General features: G+C 39.2%; 1 protein-coding gene across 2 annotated transcripts in view; it reads left to right on the top strand.

Moving 5' to 3' along the window:
- Positions 1-2325: 2325 nt before the first annotated feature.
- The window catches only part of PSD3 (pleckstrin and Sec7 domain containing 3), a 702408-nt gene continuing 694389 nt past the window's right edge, over positions 2326-10344 (top strand). For both annotated transcript variants that reach the window (XM_044379268.3, XM_048226255.2), the window contains exon 1: positions 2326-4340. The gene's annotated coding sequence lies outside the window, so the exon portion shown is untranslated. The remainder of the gene's footprint in view (positions 4341-10344) is intronic.

Below are 10344 nucleotides of genomic sequence, written 5' to 3'. Positions count from 1 at the left end.
GGGGTAGACCTATGAAGTTTTCCTTCTTCAGGGCTCTAGTAATTAGATAATCAAAACTGAGAAATGAATTTCAGACTAAATGAGTAATTTATAAGCAGATCATCAGCAGACCATCTTTAACAACATATCATGATTAGGTAACCTGAGCTTTCTGTTAAAGATGTCCAAAGGTTTGGCTATTGTTCCTGGATGTCTACAGGATGTACTTGCTTCTGGTCTCTGATTTCAGAATGTGTATTTTACATTTACCTAAGGGTGGCTGTGAAAATTTGGTGAATATCTCTGAAAGGCAAGGTCCAAATGAAGAGTACATTTTCATAGACTTCACAAAGGTGTATGCTAAACTTGCTTCCAGTCTTCTAGGGTTCCTCAAAGTGTAAGACTCTCCTGCTCCAGAAGACTTACTGGGTCTCTTTCATTTGTATCTAAATCCTGATATGACTCATAGCCAGACGTTACCAGCTACAACTCGTATCTGTTAGACTAGCAGTCATTAAGACAATGTGCAATGTTAGACTCTGGAGATTACAGAAGTATTATAAGATACTGTATTACATTCAGAGATTTTATAGCCAAAGTGAGGAAAAAATGATTAACATTCATAAAACAAAGAGACAGTATGATGGGACAGAATGTAATTCAGTGCTATATTATGTGGTACAGACCTGGAAACTGAACTGTTTCAAAGTGTTGACAATACTTTCTCTTATCTATATAACACTCAGCAGCTTACCAAATCTTTGTAACATGCATTCAATCTTTCTTAGGATCCTGGGAGGTTGATAGAAGGCAGATATTAGTATAATTGTTCATATTTCCCTATGTAGAAATAGGCTCAGAGGAGCTAATTGTGTCCCCCCAACTCTCCCAGAAAAATCGCAAAGCAGAGTTTTGAAGGCAAGTTGGCCAACTTCAAATCCAACGGGAATGCAAGTTGGTCAAATCCAATGGGAAACTCATTCTATTTCATGGAGTAAATGAGACTTGAACTGGGCCTTGGAGGATTGAGTAAAGTTTGAAGAGATGAAATAAGAGTATTTTGAATGGGGTAAATACTATAAGGAGAAGGCAAGAAGCCAAGAATGGGATAGTGAAGAGACAGAGAGGGGAGTGGATGAAGTAAAACTGGTTGAAGAAAATGGGGCTTTGAAAGCCAGGCAGAGGGGTTTATATTATGTGTAAGGTTTCATTAAGAAGTCAATGATCTGGAGAGCGGAATAAAGGAAGATCCATTCATCTGAATGTGCACAGGTGTACAAGGAGGATTAGAACAAGGAGGTCCCAGAGACAGGAAGGCCATTTAGGTGGCTTTGTGGTGTAGGTACATGGAAGGGTCTGGAATGGGGTAGCAAGAGTTAGTGTTAAATGAAAATAAATGGGCTAAAAAGAGACAAGTCAAAAGGATTGATTTAGTGCTTGATTGAGCATGAGAGATGGAGAAAGTGAAAAAATCGAAGAATTCCAAATTTCAAATAACTAGTTTTGTGGCCTCAGGCAAGTTATAGGGTGTGTCTGGGCTCCTCCCCTGAAGACAACGTGATGGCAGAAGGTGACAGCAGCCCTCACCTCACATATGACTGAGACTTGTTACGTTCATGGGGCTATTGGGTTAATCAGCTGCTTTAATGAGGAGGGGCAATGTTTAAATGTCTAGAAAGATATTCTCAATAACATTATTGAAAATAATGAAAATAATGAAAAATTGGGAAATATCTAAATGTTCTACAATGGAGGAAGAAGTAAATAAATTATGACTATTATGGGAAATCAAAATCACGTTTGTACAACACGGGGACATAAGTATTCAAAATATAAAGGTAGGTGGAGAAAACAGGACACAATGCTATCTGAACATTATTAAAAATAAATACATGAATTGAAAAAAGGACTGAAAGAAAACATTAAGAGTGATTATCTCTGGCTGATGGTAACGTGGCTGATTTGTATAATCACTTTTGTACTTTGTACTTTTCTGAAATTTCCAAATTTTGTACAATGGAGCTTTTTTCTTTTATAATAAGAAAAACTATTTAGGAAAAAAAGAAAAAAAATGGGACCGGCTACTACTGTTTAAAATCTTTAGATGTGTTGTGTCCCTTCTGCTTAAAAATAAAATACAGAACCTTCTCTATCCGACTTGGAAAATATCAGTGGAGTGGAGTAGCTTTGAAGAAGTGCCCGAGACGGAGAGGTGACCTTCATAAGAAACAGGGAACAGAGCTGAAGAAGATTCCAGGGCTGCACGAACAGAGCAGAGATGTGTGCCTTTACTGAAAGAAAATGGAATCCTTCTCTGTAAGGTAGTTTGGTCTTTGGAAAATGCTTACAGCTCAGATTAATACAAAAGCAGCTCCGGAAGTAGATAAGAATGCGGTTATGTCACAACTGCAAACAGTGCTTCAGTGTACGAGGTATTTCATTAGGTTTGCTAACCTCAAGGAGACCTCTGCCAGGATTCCTCCTGGTTTTCCACTAGGACTGCAAAATGTTTTTCTTGACTGTGTATTCAGGCACAAGTGGAAATTGACTCTCCTGTGCGTTATGAAACATTTACGGGTTAAGAATTTTTAATAAGCATTTGTATAACTAAACAAAATATTTCTAGGAAATGAGACCGCAAATATGCCCTTGAGGAACATAACTGAAAACCAGTAGAATAATTCTGGGAATCTTAATATTGATATTGATCCGTGATAGTTCCGATAGTTCCTGGCTTTGTGCTCAGTAAACACATAATATGACGTGACAGGGCTACTTATCTGAAGCAACAGGAAGTGTTACAACGGTCTTTGACTCAGTTTTCTGCTAAATGTGCTATTTCACATGACCTTGTACTATCACTTAAAACCCATGGAATTATCTTTGGTAGGTAGATAAGTTTCCGACAGTTGGAGCCTTCCTTTTGGTTTATCTTGGAATTTACTTTACATTTACCATTGTGGTGTTGTTTTCATTAAATATATGCTAGTTCAGGGAACTCTCCTCAAATATTGTTTCTCCTCCCTACGATTTATATCGGCCTCGCTATCTTTCTCATCACTGTCTGCTCTGGACGCCACCCTGCCGTGTTAATGGGTAAAGCACACTAGGGTCTGCCAGGGAGAGGTTCAGAGTTCTCTCAATACAAAAGTCCCTGGAACCCAATAAAGACCAAACCTGAAAAGGATCAGGGTACAACCTCTGTCTGGTTTTTCTTCAGGGTTAGTTTGTTATTAGACATTGGATAGACTCAGTTACGCTAATTTTCTTGGCTGTGCTCACATTCGTAAAAATGGCATACAGGAAAATAAACAAACATAGCAAACAGTGGAAAACTTTCCCACTACCTCTTGCCATCTCCCAGTGTTTGTGATCCTTGCCTATATTTTATGCCGCCAAGTGGACAAAACTGCTTCAGGCAGAGTTGGAGGTTTTTCCCAATTGTACTATATTTGTCTCTATAGGTTGTCAAAGTAAATATGTAAGCTTGTTTGCTTATGATATCACCGTAGATGATGCCAGGAACATTAGGAAAACAAAAATTCGCATGTCAATACTAATTTTTTAAAGGTTGGACCTCAGTAGAGTATTTTTGCACCTTTAAAAATGTCTCACAGGAGGAAGTAAGCAGTGCTAGGAAGGAAGGATAGAGGACAGTAACAGAATGGGAACTTCACGGCCTTACTTGCAAAAATGAAATAATTAGGCCTGCGATGGCTTTTCTATTGTCCTCTCCCCGTCGTTTTACTTGAATGACTATCAAAATAAACGACAAGTTATCACACCGTGTGTAATCAGTGTGACATCTGGGGCTCCATAAGAGGCCACTGTTTCTCTGACTTCAGCTAACCAGTGCACTTCCTGTAGTGTGCTTCGGGTTAGCTGTCAGAGCCAAAGGGTCTGATTACCCTCGGCTTGTTCTAGAATCACTCTCTCTCTCTCACTCAGCTGGCAGAAGTGTCTGTCGCTGCACTTACCTCATTCCAGCCTTGGGAAAGCCTATTCTTCTGACAAATACATACAAACAAAGAGCTAATGTGGTAGCTGCATCTATTTGAAGAAACTCTTAAATCATTTTGTAATCGATGATTCCCAATTTGCGTGATACACGTACATTTTACACCTTTTCCTTGACAAGTAAGCCAAGATCGTGTGGTGCTTCTCGTCGCGGCCTGAAGTGTAGAAGAGAAGGAGAATGAGGAAGAAAATATTTTTGAGATTTTACAGAGATTTTCACTCTGTTGTGGAATAAAGTCGCTCACACCAGGCAGCTTAACTGAACGCATTTTATACTTTAAGTTTCTGACACAACCTCAGAGCAAAGAGGAACCTCTCCAAGGACCTAACCAGATGCGAGCCTGGTAAGTCACTGACCAGCATGGAAAATTTCGTGTGAAGCAAAACACTAGTAAGGATATATTTTAGGAGGAAACACTGGGTCCTTAAAAATACTGTCCTTTCTACAACCATGAGTGTGTAAATATAAGGGTTCCCACATGGTGGATGAGGTGATTTGGGGTATTTTTCCAGGCTGCTTTGTGTTATGTTTTCCTTGGGAGGAAGGAGAGGGAGAAAAATATTCTTAGTTTTACCATCTAAGTCTGCTCTCTAAAGTCAAATTGCCAGTGGCTGGGTGTTTGAGGTTCCCGGCAGGTTGGTGACCTGTGAATCATGCTTTTATTTCAGTATGTTTTGGAATATTGACTGCTTGGATATATAGAGTTTTCATAAACATAAACTGAAGGATGATTTTATTGGAAAACTCAAGTGTATCTTGATTTTAGAAGATCTAGTTCCGTTTTGTAAAAACTGTGCTTTTTGTCCCTTATTTAGTATCTTTAGAGTTGAAGAGATGAAACCACAATCAAAGCACTGAGTTGATGACAAAGAAGCTATAAATAAAACTGTAACAGTAAAAATATTAGAATAAGATATGTATTTCCACAGAAAAGCTGGACATTAAAACTTCAAAAAACAGAGGCAGAAGAGACAACTTTTTACTTTCCATTTATCCATAGTAATTGCCTTTATTTTCTCAAGCACACCCACTAAGCTGGCCTTCATATATGGTCCTTTGCCCTCGTGAAGCAAGTGGGGAAATAACCTGTATGTGAAATGATTGCCGTTTATTAAATGTCAAAGAGAAATTTGTTAACCAGGTGTATCAGATAGCCAATTGCCATGCAGAGCGGTTGCCAACCACAGCAAGTGTCAGTCTTCCCTTTAAGGACAACTGGTGACTACACAAAATGCAGAGTTGATAAATAATTAGGAAAAAAAGATGAGAAAGCATGCCACTCATGTTATGCTATATGTTCCTAAAAAGAATAAATATTACCAGTAGTATCATTCATAAGAATGATTAAGTATCAGTGTGTTAGAAAACTGTGAACACAATCAGAGCCTTCCTTTTGGTTTATCTTGGAATTTACTTTATTTAATTTATTTTAGACAATTTCAGCTTAACTCCATAATCTCAGATAAATGGGCAAGATATAAGCATAAGAGTGAGGTTTCAAGGACAAGTGTTGGGGGAGGGGTGTCCAGAGCGCTTTTGAAGTGCTTTTTGTGGCTGTGGACTGAAAGACCAGTTTCCCAGGAAGAACTCCTGCAGTTATGAGATGGGGTTTTTTTTCCCTTTCTCTGTCCTGGGAATTTCTCTTCCCTGAGATGAGGGAAGGAATGAAGGCCTCTCAGTGTCTTTTCTGGATGTTCTTTTTCTTGGAAAAGGAAGAAATTAAATTGCCAGAATGGGATTCTGGCCAAGTTAGAGAAACCCTCAGAGCATTTATGGTATTCTAGAAGGTTCAGCCCTGGGTAGGGCTAAGAAGGCCTACCTGACATGAACCCCCTGCAATTTTATGCAGAATTGCTAGGTGAAGAACATTCGAAGAAAAGCACGTGCACAAGTGGAGGAGAGACAGGTCTTTGAACTACAGCTGCCTTTGAAGCGAGGGCCTCTATTGCTTTAATACTACACTCTGTATCATGGGATAGTCATGAAAAAAACAGGCTCAATTCAAGACCGCTTGGCTCATGCTTTGTATAGGGATCTGTGTATGGAGGGCTAGAGGACAAGATGCTTCCTGCGCTTTGCAAATAAATACAGGTCAGCCAGTGAAATTTAAGAACACTATAATTGAGTTAGACTTGCCCAGGCAGGGACAGAGAGGGTTTTGGTCATGAGAGGAACTGAGGCCTGCTGGAGGGGGCCTCTGAATTTGACGCAGGAGTGGGGAGATGAAGACTCAAGTGGAAAATCAGAATACTAGAACACTCAGATCACAGGAAGGGAAGGATGTGGTTCTGATGATCAAGGCAAAGAGAGAAATTGGGAGCTAGAAGTGAAGTCGGTGCTGACTTAAGAGCAGAATAGGGCAGGTTTAAAGGAAGGAATCATGAAGGAATCATGACTGCAAATTGATGCACCGGGGGAGCTGGCCGTGGCCATGGTGGCCTGAAGGTGCAGCAGCAGATTGAGCAAACTTCCTTCCCGATGCTATGGGTAGGCAAACTCTGGCTAGAATATTATATCGCGGATGAAAAGTTACCTTAAGACATCTTCTATTCTGACTCCCTCATTTCATACACATGGAAAGTGAAGCCCAGAGATTATACTGTGGCCTACGGAAGCCAGAACCATAGAGGGAAGGAAATCCGGGAAAATGTGGTTCCATCTTAGCTAAACTGACACAGTTCAGAGTCAGCAGAGATGTCTAATGGCCTTCTCACCCTTGACCTAACTCTACTCCTCCATCTTCTTTGTCTACGACCTTTCTCCATTAATGGCATCTCCATCCTTCCCAGGACTTCAAGGTCACTCTTGATTTTACGTTCTCTCTCACACCATACATTCACTCCTTCAGGAAGTTTAGTCAGCTCTGCCTTCAAAAATATCCCGCATCTGACCATGTGGTTCAAGCCGCCATAGTTTCCTACCTGGATGACTGCAGTAGGTGCTCTCTCTGCTTCTCATGTGCCCCTCCTTGTATATACTCAACACAACAGCCAGCATGACCGTGTTAAAGCATCACATTACTCTGCTGCACCAAACACACAGACTGTGATTGAATAAAATATCTCCTTGATTAGCATTAGGAAAGAAAGAGTCATTATTTATGTGATATGTCTCATTCAACTGGGAAAGGGAAGGAGGGTGGAAAGGGAAACGAGTATTTTTTGAGAGCCTACGATGGAATTTGTGTAACTGGCACTCATTACATGGTAGCTGTTTTTATTTTATTTAATTTTTACAGACTTCGTGAGGTGGATGTTATGACCCCTTCTTGGTAGGTAAGGAAACTTTGGTTCAGAGAGAGGTTACAGACTTTAGGTTCCCTTAACTAATGGTGGTGGAGCAAGGATTCAATCCCAAGACTATGCACTTTTCCCAATCCTATTGCTCCACTGTAATCTTCAGAAAGGACCCCCAGGAGCATATAGCAGGTGTATATATGCATGCATGTAGGCATTATTCACCATAGACATGGGTAGGAAGGGAACTGGCAAAAACTCATCCCTGGTGCCTCTTAACTTCTCTTTATAACCCAACTGCTGAGCCCTTTGCCTTGTTCCTGGACACCCATTCAGTGTCTCATATTTTCAGATGTCCTTAACCTCAGCGATCATCATTCCATTTTTCTTTTTCAAGATTTTATTTATTTATTTATTTATTTATTTATTTATTTATTTGAAAGAGGGAGACAAAGATAGCGACAGGGAGCAGAGCAGAGTGAGATGAGCAAGCACGGGTGGGGAGGAGAGGGAGAAGCAGGCTCCCCGCTGAGCACGGAGCCAGATGTAGGGCTCCATCCAAGGACCCTGGGATCCTGCCTGCTCAGTTTTAAACAAGACTAATGAATCTTTGAACACTACATCAAAAACTAATGATGGACTATACGCTGGCTAACTGAACATCATAAAATAAATAAATAAAAATAAATAAATGGGAGTTTAATATCTTAAACATTTTTAACTTTCAAATGACTTCTCTGGAAAAGAAATTGTAGATTTCTTAGGCAGAAAACACAGACCAACCATCAAAACAGATAGTATTTATTTTCTTAATCTCTCTTGAAATGATAATAAGAGCAGCTAACATTTTTATAGCACTTGTGTACCTGTGGGCACTTCCTTAAGGGTTTTATGTTACATGTAATTAATTTATATGAATCATAGTTTTCACAACTATCTTATGAGGTAGGGACTTTAAATAATGATTGGAAATAAAAAGAAATTTGTCTCAATAAATAAATAAATTTTGAGAAAAATGAAATTGCTTTAATGTGCTCATTTGTGAAAATGGGTATAGTCAACAAATTTGATGGTGGGAAAATAATGGAATGTGTAACAAAATAGCTTAAATTATTTTTTCTAAAAGGATAATTTAAAAAACCATTGGATAGCCTGGCTAAAAACACTTTTTGGATATTGTTTGATCTTAAAATCTTCAGGAAAAATCACGACCCATTTAAGAAGTTTCTTAATCATTTCACGATCTATGTCAGTCACATTATAATGCTGTATGCCTTAAACTAACGTGGCTGTTGTATGTCATTTATAGCTCCATAAAACTGGAAAAGGACAAAAGAAGTCTCTTAGGAGTAAGAGTCTCAAGGTTAAGCAAAGAATTAGAATTTGAAAATAAAGCAGGGAGGCATTCCTAAGAAGTTAGTAACTTAGCTGCCAGGGCAACTCTTTTATGATAAAACAAAGGAAAGACGAAGGAAAATGTGTATGCTATGGGGTTTTTGTTGTTGTTGTTTCTTCCTTATTTTGTTCTGCTAGACATAAGGAAGAGAACACTTAGGGTTTTGGATCAGAGAGGAAGAAAAGTAACTTTCTCCTAGAAAAGGAGATTCAGGGATTTTAGATTCCCTGAATAATTAACTTAGATACAGATAAAGTCCTACTAATTAGAATAGAGAACAATTAAAGGCTTGATAGGGCAATAAGCTTTCTTGCCCAGGAAGATTGTTGCATATATGTAATATACTAATAGACAATTGCCTATGTCTTGGGCAATTTCTGATCTTAAGAAAAGGCTCAGTGAGTCCTTCTTAAAGTCAGAACTGCTAAACTTGAATTCTAGTTCAGGGTACCCAAATATACCTGGATATTTGAGTTTCTTTAACTCTTGCTCTGTGTCAGCTCATGTAGTTACTCAAGAGTTAATAAATATGTTCCCTCTCTCACTCTATTTTTTAGAAAAGAATAACTGGCCGGCTTGTAACTAAGTGTATTACTTCTTAGCTGGAAAGTATACATCACTCACCTGCATATCCATACTTCACCACTTTTCACCTGGTGGCAGCTCAGCTTCCCTATGGGAAACATAATTAGTGTTCTGTGACAGTATGTGTATACTCAAACCTTTTGCGATGGCACACATTTTAGGTTTAATATTTTATAAAGGATTGTACACATATTGGGTCAGTGTCTATATGGCAAGCCGAATATTTTCCCATTTCTAATAAAAGCCTAGCTTAGAACTTCCTGTTTTCTGAGCTTTGTAGGAAGCGGCCAGAAAGCCGTATATGTTACCTGAGACTTGTTTGTTTCCTTTGGCTCTCAACTGAGTTTGGCATCATGTTCCTTTTTCCTTGGCAGAAGCTGGAAATTAGAGCCTTCAAGGGGATTTAAATGTAGCACTTGGGGCAGCACCCTGCCGAGCAGCTGGCCATTGACACCCGAGATAAGGTTATGACAAGGTTTCTCAACAGTTGTGACTGGAAGAGTCCAAGAGTGAAGATTAATAATCACCTTGCCTTGGACTGATGTTACTTTGAGTCCCCTCTGAAAACAATCGAGACGACCATGTCCATGTTCAGATTGTCTCAATCAGCTGTGGTTTCTCTTTCAGACAAAAGTGGTGCCAATGAATGTTACTTCTGCTCCCGCCTGAAGAGCACTTTTCTCCTTATTTTAAAGTGTCATTTTACCAGGAGATGTAGTGAGGGGAGGAAGAAGCTTTAAATAAGTATGCTTTTTCTTTCTTTTTTAAGCTCTGCTCCCTGGAGACCAGTGTCCATAACACCTCTACGTAAACTTGGTGCACTCCTCTTTCCTCCATGCCCACTCTTAGAGAGAGACGGCTTCCCAGCTTATTCAGAAAAGAAGTTAGGAGGCATCTTCATGCCTTAGTTTCCCTCTTGTCTGCTTCCAAAGTAACCATATGTTACCCATCTTATTCTTCCTCCTATCTTAGAGGAAAAGAAATCCTTCATTTCTTTCCAAAGCCAATTTTTTTCATCTTTGTTAGTGATCTTTCTCTTTTCCCACCTTTTCTGGGATTTAATTTACTAATTTTTCTACTTTCTTTCTCATTTCTAGTTTTTCTTTCCCCTGCCTATAAATGTATATGAG

This window comes from Ursus arctos, unplaced genomic scaffold (assembly GCF_023065955.2).
Source record: "Ursus arctos isolate Adak ecotype North America unplaced genomic scaffold, UrsArc2.0 scaffold_27, whole genome shotgun sequence".
NCBI classification, from domain to species: Eukaryota; Metazoa; Chordata; class Mammalia; order Carnivora; family Ursidae; genus Ursus; species Ursus arctos.
The sequence above is the reverse complement of the archived record's forward strand: the minus strand, read 5'-3'. Positions and strand labels throughout refer to the sequence as shown.